Source organism: Amblyomma mixtum, chromosome 6 (genome assembly GCF_055824585.1).
Source record: "Amblyomma mixtum isolate Tamu chromosome 6, ASM5582458v1, whole genome shotgun sequence".
In the NCBI taxonomy this organism is placed as follows: domain Eukaryota; kingdom Metazoa; phylum Arthropoda; class Arachnida; order Ixodida; family Ixodidae; genus Amblyomma; species Amblyomma mixtum.
Window position 1 is genome coordinate 115,629,908 of NC_143017.1, and position 14,411 is coordinate 115,644,318.

The window sequence follows — 14,411 nt, forward strand, 5'->3', positions numbered from 1 at the left end:
TTATTCTTTTTTTTTTTCGAAGGGAGTTTGATTTATATAAAGCGCAGCTCGAGTTGGAGATAATTCCTTTCCTTTTGTTCTATTCAAGTGAAGTGTTCACAGCCTAGAACGTGGCTACTAGCTTTTATAACCTGTATAGCGCAGTGGAAAAATTACTGGGATTCAGCGTGCTTTTATTGCAAGACAGTTAAGCATTCCGTTCGCCAAACTGATTGGACTTGGCATGGAAACTTGCTCCCTGTATTGCATTTTTGTTTCCATGCTGTTGTATTTTAGGCGGTGACGAAAACACAAATCTAGGCTGACTGTTAAAACGCCGGGCTTGAATACCTACCCAAGTGCCATGGTGTAAGAGGGGGGGGGGGCACTAGAATCGAAAGGAGTGGTCTAGAACACTTTTTGTGTGCGTGTGAAAAAAATTCATGTTAGATGCTCTTACCAACCTCACTCGTGAACATACAGCGCGCGCCAAAATTTTGCAGGCCACAGGGTCGGCTTTGCAACAGTATATTCGAGCACCTAAAAAGGTTGTGAAGATATCATGGTTCTCAGAGGCGAGAACTGCCCTGATTGCCTCTACAGAGGTTTTGAGGTTTGTGGTTATCGTAAATGCTACGATACGGTTCGAAAGCACAGCTTGTGGCCTGGGAACTTTTGAGGCACCCTGTACACTAACGGTCTCGCTCTGTTCCGGCGTGTTGCGTACATGGCTTAAACCAGAAAAAAAAAGAATGAACCGCGTGAGGTAGAAACGCTCAAGCTTATTAAAAACCGCTCTGGATAAAAGCCACAGTCCGGCAAAAAAAAAATGTCGACTTCAGTGTAAATTTTGATGAAAATTGTTTTACTGAGTAGCAGCGCTGCTTTGTAGCGCACTGTAGCGCATATCTTGCCTACTCCCTTCGTCATGTTTCACGCTCTTTGCTATAGAAGCGACTAGCTCAGCTTTCCGTTACGCTTCCTTATTTTAAAAAGTTCTTATCGCTTTTCTCCTTTTAACAACACACAGCTCTTCCCCATTTCTTATCTGCTGGAGTTTGCTGCGGGGAAACGCGAAAACACAGTGAACTGATTTCACATGCGCGCGCTTTCGAGCGGGCGTGCCTTTATGTGCCAAAAGGCTTTCAAAAGCGCCGTGTTGCGGAGGTTACGCAGATGCAAGTCAGCGCGAAACTATCCAACTTTGTAAGTGGCGCAGAAGGAATTTCGAGGAAAAGGAGTGTTTGCTGAACGCGGTTTCGTAATTACCCTTGAGCCGGCAGGCATTGCTTTGTTATGCTTTTTACAGCATTCAAGAAATAACCTACTATGAGGAATGTGGGTGTAGCGATCGCGGTATGTGTCGCAATAAAGTTTACTGGAATACCAAGCAGCGGGACCTGTATGCGCTGTGTTAAGAGAGGAGGGAGGTATGTAAGAGGAAGGTGTGGGTAAAGCAAGGCGCGGGCAAAGCATGCGAAGTGGGTGAGACAAAGCACAGGAGATATAAAGGCAGGCGCCCATTCGGCGTTCTCGAAGCTCTTCGGGAGAAGGCCTCCTCTACAGGCTTGCGACGAGTCGGCAGTGTGGGCTGAGTCGCTTGATCACTTGGCCGACGTCAACACAACAACACAACACATCCCTGGCCTGAATCTCAGGCCGTCGGTCAGGCACTCATGCACGCTAATGTGTCACTTCTTCGACGTGAGCCTATAGGAGCATGGCACGCAAAAGCAGATTACGCTCCCGATTATCCGTTCCGCGCCTGGTTCACAGCGTGCCAGTGGGTGTCGGAATCTTTTATTTTGTTCACAAACAAGAGTTCATATACGAGGGGGTACCCAAAAGAAACCGGACTTATTTTTGTTTGAACTTATTTGTTCACATTTTAAGCACAGACCTTCAATCTCCTTCAAAGTATTCCCCACTTGCAATGATACGCTTGTCGAATCTTTCATTCCATTTTTCAAAACATTGTTTAAATTCATCTTTTGTGATGCTTGACAGTGCCTCCGTCGTTTTTTTCTTCACCTCAGCAACATCAGCGAAACGCTTTCCATTCACCTATTTTTTCATTCTAGGAAACAAATAAAGTAGCACGGGGCAAGGTCGGGAGAGTATATGGGTTGAGGAATAGGGGTCATGCCATTTTTGGTCCAAAATTGTCGTAGAGACAGGGCTGTGTGAGCAGGGGCATTGCCATGATGGAAAAACCAGTCATCCGACCGCCACAAATCTGGCCGCTTCCACCGCACACTGTTGCCCAATCTTTTCAAAACATCCAAGTAGAAAGCCTGGCTAACTGTCTGACCCTGCGGAACAAATTCTCAAGGGACGACTCCTCTCACGTCGAAAAAACAAATCAGCATTTTTTTGAGGTTTGGTTTCACCTGACGAGCTTTCTTGAGGCGAGGTGAATTTGAAGTTTTCCATTGGCATGATTGTTGCTTTGATTCAGGATTCGATTCAGGAACACTTGAGTTGTCCGCATAGCAACGTCCTTGTACGTCTTTCTTAATCTTTCAAGAGTTTCCATTCAACTTTTTCCGAGCAAAAATCAGAATTTCACCGGCGCACGCTGTTCACGAAAATCAGCCATTACAAAAACGACATTCACACAAAACAGTCGTCACTCTAAAACTCTGCCTAAACTAGTCTGACCTCCTTCAACGACGGCACTCGGCCTACTGACTCTGGAATGTTCGTTCTATGCGCTCCTAGTGGCAAAACGCGGTACTACAGAAGCTTTGCCGAACAAAAAATTTAGTCCGGTTTCTTTTGGGTACCCCCTCGTATATGGGCTGCGCTTGCTTTGGCGAAGCCGTAATTATCGTGGGCTGCTGATTTTCGTTTCGGTTACGCTGGAAAGAACACAGCGAACAGTATGCTTGCGTTTAATGGACAATGACGCTAAGTACCTGCGCTGGACAAATTCATCTCCGTAAGAGAGACAAAAGAGACTGCTCTCACCTAAAACAGAGCTTTTATAAGCAAGAAAAGAAAAAAATAAAAAATATCAGCGTCGGTATCACGAGCCCATTGCTCAAGCGCCGAAACCAAGTTTTTTGCGCGGATCTCACAGGTTATGCCGCTCAGTCATTCACTTCAAAACGGCGGTAACGAGTCCTCAATGTAGACGTCACGAATTTATATCAAATGGCGGGAAAATTTTTTAGTTTAATTTTCTAAACCACAAATTCATCTTTTGCTGCCAAAAAAAACTGAAACATTGCCAGAAAGAACCAGAGAATCAGTTTATACCCAGAATAACAATTGAACAGAGTTGTCCTGAGACATCCAGTAAAGCTTTTAGTGAAACTATGCACTCTGAGAATGCAGCGCGAGCAGCATATTATTGGCTGAGCACTTAAATTGCTTGAAACGTCGGCTGATTTTTATATTCTTTTCGTCATCATCTTCTCGGCGGTCACTGTAAGCAGCTAGGCTTCTCTTGCGCAACGTAATTCAAGTAGATGCAGGCCCATACTGATACCCGAAAATTGAACCGGTGGAGCGGTTCCCCCTGTCTGGCAGAAAAGCTTCGACCACACTTCGTAACAATGCCCGTGATCCCGGGAGGGAAGCAGAAAGTCGGGCCGTGGAAAAAGGGTGCGGAACAGCGGAATCTCACTCATTCAATTTCACCGAGACAGTATCGGATTTCTGACGGCGCGCACAGATGCTTGGCAGGAAAGGAAGGTAGACAGAGGGAAAAAGAGACAGAGAGAGAAGAATGACGAAAGCGACACGAGGCACGGAGCGCCGGCGTGGGAGGCAGGCATGCCTGGCGGTCAGCAAGAAAACGCGAGAGAAACCAATTTACTCGCGTTTCCTGCTGCCAAGCCGAGTCGAGTCGAGCCCAGCCAAGCCTGGCCGAGTCTAGCCGGTTCTCGGGGCGTTACGCTCTGCGGGAGGAGCGTGGCGCAAGAGGAAATGGAAAAGCACTGTGCGGCTCCTCGTGTTCTGCTTCCTTTAGCCGTTTCGACTTCGCGTAGGTGCTTAGGCTGGCGCGTTGGCGTCGGGGCTTCTCTTTTTCTACGTCAGATCTGGCGTAGTCTTTGACGTAAAAAAAAAATCGATGCACTTCAGGAATGGGAGAAAGCGCGCAGCCCTAAATAACAGCGGTCGATTGCTTCTCTTTGCTTTCTTTTCCCTCTTTCTCTCTTTCATGAAAGCTAGCAAGGAGAGGATGGCAGGATAAAGAAAGTGCTCCAGCGTCATGGCGAAAACAACTTGATTTTTCTTGAGGCAAAAAAAAAAATTCGAATTGAAGAAGGCAGTGTTGGCTCAATGTGACGCGCCCCAATATTCGATAGGGGTATACGTCTGACCTCGTTATTTTTGGTGTCGAAAAGAAATTCCTTGCATGGTCTTCTTGCAAAAGCAATAATTTTAGGAGCGGCTTACACGTGGCAGGCTCAACGCGTCGTCGGTTGCGCGTAGCTTGTATGAGAGACGCACGTATCCAACATCTCCAACTTTATCTAAATACACAAAGAAATCGCTGGGTAGGCGCAGAAAGGTAAATGCTTTTGGAAGGGCTTCGTTTGGTGTTAGCCGGGAAGGTAAAAATGAATACCGCTGCAACGATTTCCTCGAAACTCCTTTAAATGATGTCTTCGATCAGATTTTTTAAACCCTCAAATCACTTATGTGCAAGGTAGATGGGAAGAAGATAACCAATACCGGCCGCCATAACTATTTAACATGCACATGTTGGCACGGCGTTTTTTTTTTTGTTTTTTTTTTTTTGAAGTGTACCTGTCATCGCTATCTGTAGATGCGTCTTCACTTGATGCGATAGACCCTTAAGTCAAGTAGTAGGATGAATTCCAGGACTATTCTTTCTCTTTAAACAATATTTGTGCGCATGACTCCATGCAGTTAGTTAAGAAACTGATAATATACACCTTCTACAACTCAAAATATTTGCAACAACTCCTTTAGGCCTGCTTTTGGAGCCAATTGCAAACAGTTTACGTCGCCACTGGGACTTAAAGGAATAGAAGCACTTGCTCATGAACTTTTCGCGACTTCACTTGCTACGCGTACGCCACCGCAGGACGGCAGCACATACCGAATGCAATAGATGGTACGTGAGTTAAAAAAAGAAGATTAAATGTAGCCTGTGCGTATTCTCAGCTTCCACTGCCCTGCGGATATCTGGAGAGGAAGCATTGATTGCGGTGTTGGTAACGTACTTCAAACATTCCTGACTGGGTACGCCACGTCGAACATCTGGTGGCCGGTCTGAGGGCTAGCTTACTGTCTAGTGTGACTTTGGGTGCATTAATGTCGAGGGCAGTCTGTGACCTTCTTATCAATAAACACCTGGAAGCCTTTGAAGTGAATGCCGTGGGAAGGGAGGGGGAAGGGTGGTGAAATGTGCCGAAATCTTGCACAGCTTCAACGACAGTGTTAGTGTCACACTCTCTAGTATCGCTCGTAATGATCCGACCATTGTGTCACTCAGTTATTTTGCTCCCGCGCATGCAGCTTTATAGCTAAACAGGGGGCCTAAACAAATATCATTTGCCTTGTCCGGAGGCTTTCAAATGTCTGCGAGCAATTTGGGCGTCACTTCGCGTTTTAAGCAGCAAGGGTCTCGACTCACAGCTGCCATCCCACAAACTGAAAAATTAATGATGTGATTTTATATCATAAGCAAATTCTTTTTCGTCTCCATCATTACCCATTGGTCACCTTTCTCTTCTCTCCTGCCCTCCCCCGATGCACAGTAGCTGGCCAGTGAATTATCGCTTTCAGGCAGGGAGTCACGATCTCGCCAATGCTATTCACCGCCTGTTTACAAGGGGTACTCAGAGGCCTGGATTGGGAACCGTTGGGGATAAGAGTAGATGGGAAATACCTTAGTAATCTGTGATTCGCTGTTGATATTGCCTTGCTAAGTCACTCAGGAGATGAACTGCAAAGCACGATCAATGAGTTAGACAGGCAGAACCTTACTGTTGGTCTAAAAATTAATATCCAGAAAACCAAAGTAATGTTAAAACAGTATTTGAAGGGAACAGCAGTTTGCATTTTGTAGCGAGGTGCTGGAAGTGGCAAGGGAATACGGCTACTTAGGGCAGGTAGTGACCGCAGATACGGGTCACGAGAGTGAAATAACCAGAAGAATAAGAATGGGGTGGAGCGCATATGGCAGGTTCTCAATGGCAGTTTACCAATATCCCTCAAGAGAAAAGTATACAACAGTTGTATCTTACCGGTACTCACCTATGAGGCAGAAACGTGGAGGCTAAGGAAGAAGGTCCAGCCTAAGTTAAGGACAACGCAGCGAGCTATAGAAAGAAAAATGATAGGTGTAACCTTAAGAGACCGGAATCGGGCGGAATGGATGGGGGAACAAACGCGGTTTAATTACATCCTAGTCGAAATCAAGAGGAAGAAATGGGTTTGGGCTGGGTATATGTAATGCGAAGGCAAGATAACCGCTGGTTCTTAAGGGTAACGGAGTGGATTCCAAGAGAAGGAAAGAGAAGCAGGGGGCGGCAGAAGGTTAGGTGGGCGGATGAGATTAAGAAGTTTGCGGGTGTAGGTTGGCCGCAGCTGGCATAGGACAGGGTTAATTGGAGAGGTATGGGCGAGGCATTTTCCCTGCAGTGGGCGTAGTCAGGCTGATGATGATGATGACAATAATAATGATGATGAATCGTCGCTGCGGCTAATCTCTCGTCTTTGCATCTAAATAAACCTCTCTCTCTCTCTCTCCCTTGACTGTCGTCTGTTCACTTCGCCTGTCCATTGAAGCTGCAGTTTACTGCGTTGAAAAAAAAATAAGGCATAATTTTTAGTGTTTCCACTTCTAAGTACTAAATATATTGTCGGGTTTTCTGAATTTTGACGCCGCTAAAGTTCCGGCCTTACCCTACAGTTGCCACTCGGTACAAAAAGCACAAGGTATGTCCGCAAAGCCGGTATTCTCGTAGAAAAACACACCCACGTAGTTTCTAGAGGTTGTTTTGAGCGCACACCTCCATCCGGTATAGTAATATCTCGAACATGGCAACAGCGAACGGCGCGGGAATGGCAGAAACTCGCGTAATGAAGCGCCATTCAAGCCAGAATTGCTACTTGCGGCAGAGCGAAACCAACACTACGCTCTTTTACATAACGCTTGGGTGGGTTTAATGTAAAATTGCTGCTACTTATTCGAAGCTCACCATAGAATCAAAGAACCGGAAGTCGGCGGTATGAGGCTTATAACAGCGCCCTTTCGTAATACCGTTGCAGCATCCCTGTCAACGCAACCCCCTACTTAAATAGCCACGCGCGAGCATATTACGATACGTAGAGAGGAAGGGTTCGCATACGCTACTCCAGAAACTAATATCGTACACAGACCATTCGAAAAACGAAAGCCAAAGTGGCAGCATTGGTTGTAAGCTGACTTCAGAAAGAAAAACAATGCTCGCTTTGTGTACTTTAATACATGTATTTATACTTTAATGGAAACCAAACTACTGAGCTATTTATACAGAAGGCTTCCGGTATTCATATTAAAGGTCGCCAGAGGAGACAGAGTAAACATCGGAACATTTTTGCATTTGATGTGCACTGCATAGCGGTGGCTAGGATTTGAAGACAGGTCATCTTCGTGTTTGGGAACTTCAGTAAACATACGGGATGTATGGCATAGTTTAGAGGTTGATTTATTCATGATTTAGTGCATACCGCCGATATACCTACAATTGGAAGCACTTGTCCTCTTCAATCTGAAACTGGTCAGAAGCAGTTGAGAGAAAATATAGGATATTTGATTCTAGAGGACCACTCTCTTTCGTTTACGTTGCCCGCAGGCTACGATAGAGATTGAAAATACCAATAAATTCGTCTAAAGGGTGCGATTTTTTTTTCCGAGATTTTTACAGGGTGCGACCTTTGCACGAAAGTGTCATTTTTTTGCTCAGTTTTTCCGGCTGCAGAGAGACACATTAGGCGTCCAAATTTGTTCGACGGCCCGTATTTTACAACAGTTTACCGCGGCTTCGGCGAGCCCTTCGCGAAGATAATCCTCTGAAAGTCTGGATCCTAAGACGATAGACGACCAGACATTGCTGCGCAGTTGCGAAACTATCGTGTGATAAGCGCTCGCAGTATCAACGGGACCACGCGTCGTCTGTACGGCCGTGTCGTGCGCTACAGGCAGTTGCCACCACCCCGTAGCTCCCCGGCAGCTTGCCTTCCGAGGAAGATTATACATTCGTGAAATGCAACTGAGGGGAGGTTCTGGCGCCAACCAGTGGACGAGAACGAAATCCCATCGCTTAGGGCCCAACTAGGTCTCTTGTTAAGAGTAACTAAATAGTCAGCACGCAGCCGGCTGCAAACCTCTTCTCCGTGTTCATGTGATGGAGGCCACTTACGCAGGTGGAGTGCAGAGACTCAGGGCACCTGTTCATGTCCCCTTTTGGGTTCCAGATGTGCCATGATTCCAGATGAAAGCTCTTGAGCAGATTAGGCTCCACGCCGAACACTCTAGGTCGTTAGAAGGAGATTCTGCGATCAAACGTACGCATAGTTCTGCGAGGGCACTCTGTTTGTGTCCATATTCCGTATGTCGTCTTTGTATTGTCGGAATCTCTCACCCAAATTCTTTGTCTCGTCAATATACGAAATGAGGCATGAGACGCAAGATCCCGCACCTTGCTGCTTCTACTCGGTGACAGTCTTTTGGTCGCGGTAGGAAGCAGCCGAACGTTGGTGCGGGTTTGTGAGAAGCGCAGATGTTCTGCTTGCTCAGAATACGTGCCAGAGCTTCGTTGACGCCTCTCACGTACGCTATCACGGTGCGAGCGACGGGAGGGGCGGCAGTGAGCACGCACACTGCGAAAGCGAAACATCTGCGTTTCCCACAAGCCCACGCTAACGATCGCCCGGTTCATAACGCGAGCCAAAGACTGCCACCGAAGAGAAGCACCAAATTGTGGTATACTGGATGCTTTGTGCCGTATTCCCAGCCTCATAGAAAGGCGAGACAAAGAATTTAAGCTAGAGTCTCTAACAAAGCACCGAATGCAGTGCCCTGGTCAAACACTGACAACGTTTTGATCCCAGAATTCCTTTCTATCGAGCCAGCGTTCTGGGCGTGGAGTTTAATCTGTATTAGAAGCTTCATCTCGAACCGTGGCACAACCAAAACACAAAAGGGAACATGAACAGGTGCCCGGAGTGTACGCCCTCCGCCTACCTCCTGAATGGCCTCCGAAATATGAACGCGGAGAAGAAGCGAAATCTCCTTCCTGATGCGTGCGGACCATCTATTCACCCCTGAAGAAAGGACCGAGTTGTTCCCGAAACGTTGACATTTCGTTTTGAACTGTTGTTTGGTGCCAGTCTTTTATATGCTGCAAACACAACCACACAGAGTTCCGGCAAATGTGTTCACGGTCAAATGAAAATCAATTGCTCTTTGCAGACTTCTTTTTTTTTTTAAGACATAGGCTACAACGTTCGGGAAAGTGCGGCCTTTACATGAGTATGCCGCTTATTCCCCACTAGCAAAATTCTGAGGGTGTACCGTACTGCAACTCCGACGCATTAACGAATATTCCTGTTTTTAAAAACTGTTTTCACTAATTCAGCAGGAAAAGAACTACCGCTTACCGTATCAAGCATTTGGCATAAATGTAAGCAAATATGTTCACTATAACATTTCACTCCTATTTCCTTCGTTTAAAACTGCTAGTCTATAGCATGTTTGCGAAAATTGGCAGGTAGTGATTGTCAATAGCTTTTAGTCCAGAACGCGTTATGCAAGCCGAAACCGATGATGCAGTTTCAGGTATAGCTATAGATAGGGGATTTTGCGCTATGACCTTGAATTTCGCAGGTACATCACATTAAAATTGCTCGCAGTTGCGCTACTAAGCTAACCAAGGTGGCTCGCTTCGATCTGTTCTATATGAAGCGCTCTATATTTAACGTGGGCTCTGCCTTGCTGGAAACAACCCGCGCCCGTACGCTACCGTGGTGCGAAATACGAGTTGTGCTGAATGGTTGCTAAAACAAAAGCACTTCTCATGTAAGGATTAACAAAAACCTGAGCAGTTAACCTAAATGTTTTTTTCATGCATTTTGTTATGTGTGTGTGTGTGTCATTTTGTCTACTAGTACAAAAATTTGTTGGGGTGTTGCAGTGTTTTCTTATTTCTCAAACTTTTTTAAAAAACTGACGTTTTTGTTTAGTGATATTACATTGCAGCACATAAGATGGCAGCCCGATTTAAGCAAGTTTAATTCTTGTCCTTGGTTTTCATCAGTCACAGTTACAATGGGCTTTGCAGCATATACTATTCGTTTAAGAGAAATGAAAGTTGTTTTCGAGTAAATTTTATCAAGCTCTATAATTCGTATGACAAACCTTGTACCATAAATAATCATTTGCTCTATGCCAAAAGCACTGTTCTTCTCATTTCAGAAATCTGCCGACAAGACCTTGTTCTCCCATAACACGCACTTTTACAACGTTGATGATTAGCCGGCGGGACCGCCCCTGTTCAAGCCCACCGTTAGTTCTAACAACTCCACATACCTTTAATTGATTAAGCTGACTGTGCGCTGTGATTTTTTTCAGTCTCAAGCTCAGATATCCGAATGTAGACAGCATTCTATTCCGTCACAACCAACAAACTTCTTTTATTTCTATTCAAAAGTGTTCCGGAAAAACGAAGTGTTGCCTCTTGCGCTCGAGAAAGGGTTGGTTGTTCTTTGTAGAAATGCCTACTTGCCAGTGTGTCGTAGGCAAATCTCTATAATTTCCAGTACTACGCGTGTCATTGAGCAGTTTGTTTGCACACTAATAAATCTTATAAATAGCTGGTTGATTAAGCGCCGTGTCTTAAATGTGCCACGCCATTGACGTACTGGTGGCTGAAGTAAATATATACTTCTATAGGACTTTTCTTACTAGCCGCACGGAGCTTTTCACTAAAACATGGTGTCCTGAGGGTGAATAGATGTCTCTAAGGTATTTAATTCTGATCATCGTAAAAATTTTGAGCCAGATTCTCCCAGTGGTTGGATTTCGAGGTTCTATTTACCCGCGCGGATTTTCAGTGTTCGCTGCTGTCTCGGCTGTTACTTAAAGTGTATGTCCGCGACTCATACTCCCTGTTAAGATTGTCGCTTGTTTCAGTAAGCAAATTACACCGCTATGTTACTTTCAGTAGTAAATAAACGTGCAGCTATAGGTTTTTGCAAACCGACGGAACCAAAGTTACAGCTTGGTTTTACAGCACTAACAATTCAAAATACGTCCAAAATAAGGCTTATTTCGCTTAGAAATCAGTAAGACGTTTATAGCTGTCTTACGCATACTATACTCACGGTTATCTTTCTTGACAAAAAAAAACGGACATTTTAATAATACAGGGTAGGTACGTTCTGTGGAATATCTTGGTGCTGTCAAAATGCGAAATTTTCTGAAACTCCCAATTCGCATATATGTAAACAGTTCGAAAATATTTATAACAGCCGTACCTTATTTAAGTTTGAGGCCCGGAAGAAGTTGACACGCTCTAATGAACTTAATGGCTATAAATATTGTGTAACTGTGCTCGGCGACCTATCTTCTACCTGTCACCGAAAGTTGACGAGCTGTCGTCTAATGTTGTCATGATTCTTTCAGCACCTAACCTCCGTCCAGGATAATTTTAAAAATTTTCCACTGGTTTGTTTTTTCAAAACGAAGAACAGTGAAATGTAACGAGCAGCGCTTCGTTGAGCTCCCACTAGTTATGATGATTATGATTGTGATTATGATGATCGTTATAATTGGGCACATCTGTTGTGGGCTTGCTTTCGGCCGACTGTTAGATCCTCCCGACTCGTTAGATTCGTCTCCAAAACCTCTGTCTTGGCGCCTGTAAAGCGTGCTTTTTCTCAGTCACAGTGTATTAACGGCAAAGCCAACATAAAACTAAATATGGCTAAAATGCCAGCAGATTGATACGAGGTGTGAGCATTGTTTACACTGTGCTTTTTACCCTTCCGTTCAGCAGACAGACGTGTGCGGGTGGTGTATTCAATTTTGGCTGAAGAGTGCAAGGAAAAGATAATCCAATGATGAAGTTCGCTTACTTGTAACATGTAGCTTCCTTGAGCGCTGGCTCGTTTGGACGGGTGCGTTATTGGTCATATCACGGGAACGTAATTAAGTTGAAGGGTATGAAATAGAAACGAGTAATCAGCTATTCGAGCATTCGATGGGACACCAACACACACTGGTCACAAAACCTTGGCAGTTTTGGGCTGTATATTTCTTCTCTCTTCTGCTGTGGTGTCAAGGCAGCTATTAACACGTATGCTATCTTAGGCGTGAAGGGCACAAGATCTGTCTCTTTGAAACACTTTTCTATAAAGCAGTGAGGTGGTAATTATTCCTTCAATTTTCTGACCTTGAGACTTCTTTTCCAGTTCGCCACTGATGCCTAATGTGGTTCTGCGCAATTTGTTTTGCTCGAGTCTCCAAAAGCAATTCTAGAAGTGTGTTACCCACCGCGTCCGGCTTATTTGTTTGTTTACCTAAAGCAGGCCTCCGGAGTGCAGTGCAATCAGGCGTGCTGCTGAGTTCATTTAGAACGCATCAGTGCGTAGCCGGCTAACCGGAATCAGGACCAACCGGGCCCGAGCATCAAGCGAGCACTGAGGTGGAGGCTAGGCTCTCGCGTTCTCTCTCTCTCTCGGCACTAAGAGCTTATCGCCAACCACAGGAGCGGGCGTGCATCCGCCGCGATTATGCTAATAGAATCTGCGCCAGCGGTGCGAACTGTTCCACCGAGTTTGCGCCTGCCATAACGTAGCGAATAAATGTTCGCGTTCCCTGCCTTCCGTCGCACAGCCGAGGAGACCGGCGCATTTAGCACACAGTTTTGCTACCGTGGCTCTTTTTGCCGGATTTAGTGACAAGTGCGCGCATGGCGTAGGCAAGCAGTCTTATAGGCTGGAACGGCCCGTGCTTAGTATTAGAGACGGCATCTGCGCGCACCTGAGCTCTCCGTTAAAGTGGCTTGAAAAGCAGTCAGCCCCTAACTTGCGATCGGAAGTGCGGCAATCTCATTAGCGGTTCTTTCCACAGATATTCTGAACTTTACGGTAATATCTTACTTCAGCTCGCAGAGAGAAAAAAACTCTAATTGTTTATTTTTTAGTTTTATAGGAATGTTGGTCTTCACAGCCAACAGTTAACTGCTTCATCAAATTCACGTACGTGATGCTAATCTGAGTGCATGAATACTGTATGTTCGCGCCCTGTCTGGTTCTTCCTTTTCCGACTCTAGTGTCCCAATGTCTTGCTTCTTCTGCGTTTGCAGAATACTCTCCTTTCTGTAGTCCTGTCGCCATGTACACCTACCGCATCTCTTTCCCCTTAACCTTTCTCTGGGAGTGTCTGGCTATCGTCAGCGCAGCTAAAAGACTAATTTATCTTAGTCAGCAATCGCTTGGCCAGCGCTCATAAATAAAAGGCGACTCTCTCTCATCGTTGCTATTTTTTTCCTCCTCTGCTAGCAGCTGCGTTAAGGCGGTACTTGTCATGATGAAGTCAAAACTTTAGTCAACGTCGCTTGCAAAATCTTTCAAATTGTAAATCAAACATTCAATCAACTGCCAGTAGACCTCTTCTTGTATTTTTTTTTCTTCAGAAGAATTTAGTGCTGGGGAGGCCACAGACTTTCACTGAGTGCTGCTTATTCACTAAAAAATGTGGATGGCAACCGTGAGAGGGAACACCACTAATAAATACTGTTCTGACCTGCGGCAAACTTAGCTGCAGTTTCTAAAGACTGACGTTTGTATTTTTCATTTTGCGGCTATTTTTCTGCTGCGTTACTGGTTAGGATACAGAGAAAGGGTCTTCCTCGGCCTGCTATTATTTCTGTACGTATAACATGTTGCGTAATGTATACACGCACGTTGCGTCGAACATGAAAACATGGTCGCCTAAAAGAAATAGACAGTACTTATCATAGCGTTGTATAACGCGCTTCTTATTTAACGCGGCGCATGAACTGAGCTTCTAGCCTTAACGTTTGCGTAACTTCGATCATCAGAGGCCGGCAAACTATATTAGGATAATATTGCATTGTTACTGAAATCACTGTTCACAGCAGGAATTTTCCAGACGCCGTGTTATTAGTTACAGTTCCTGTTTGGTTCTTTTCGTATAGCATCCATGAACACGGTTAACTCGGATTTCTCTCTCTCTCTCTCTTGTTCTTAAAATCCCATTATCTTCTTCAGTGTGAAGTATAGTATACAAAACATGATAGCTCACTACTTTCCCTTATCTACCTTTCTTCTCTATCTACCTCTCTCTCCCATGGTATAACAACTGCCTTGGTGAAGCAATAGTCGGGACTGCTACTTCACAAGTGCAGTTTCTATAACCAGTGAGGCTTGGCCCTTGGACG

At 45.2% G+C, this 14,411-nt stretch overlaps 1 protein-coding gene across 2 annotated transcripts in view; it reads left to right on the top strand.

Moving 5' to 3' along the window:
* The window catches only part of LOC149340136 (synaptic vesicle glycoprotein 2C-like), a 188,418-nt gene that overhangs the window by 78,997 nt on the left and 95,010 nt on the right, over window positions 1–14,411 (top strand). Inside the window, exon 3 of one of the 2 annotated variants that reach the window (XM_089548892.1) lies at window positions 10,421–10,510. The exons of the other annotated variant lie outside the window; for it this stretch is intronic. The gene's annotated coding sequence lies outside the window, so the exon portion shown is untranslated. The remainder of the gene's footprint in view (window positions 1–10,420; window positions 10,511–14,411) is intronic. 2 annotated transcript variants of the gene reach the window in all.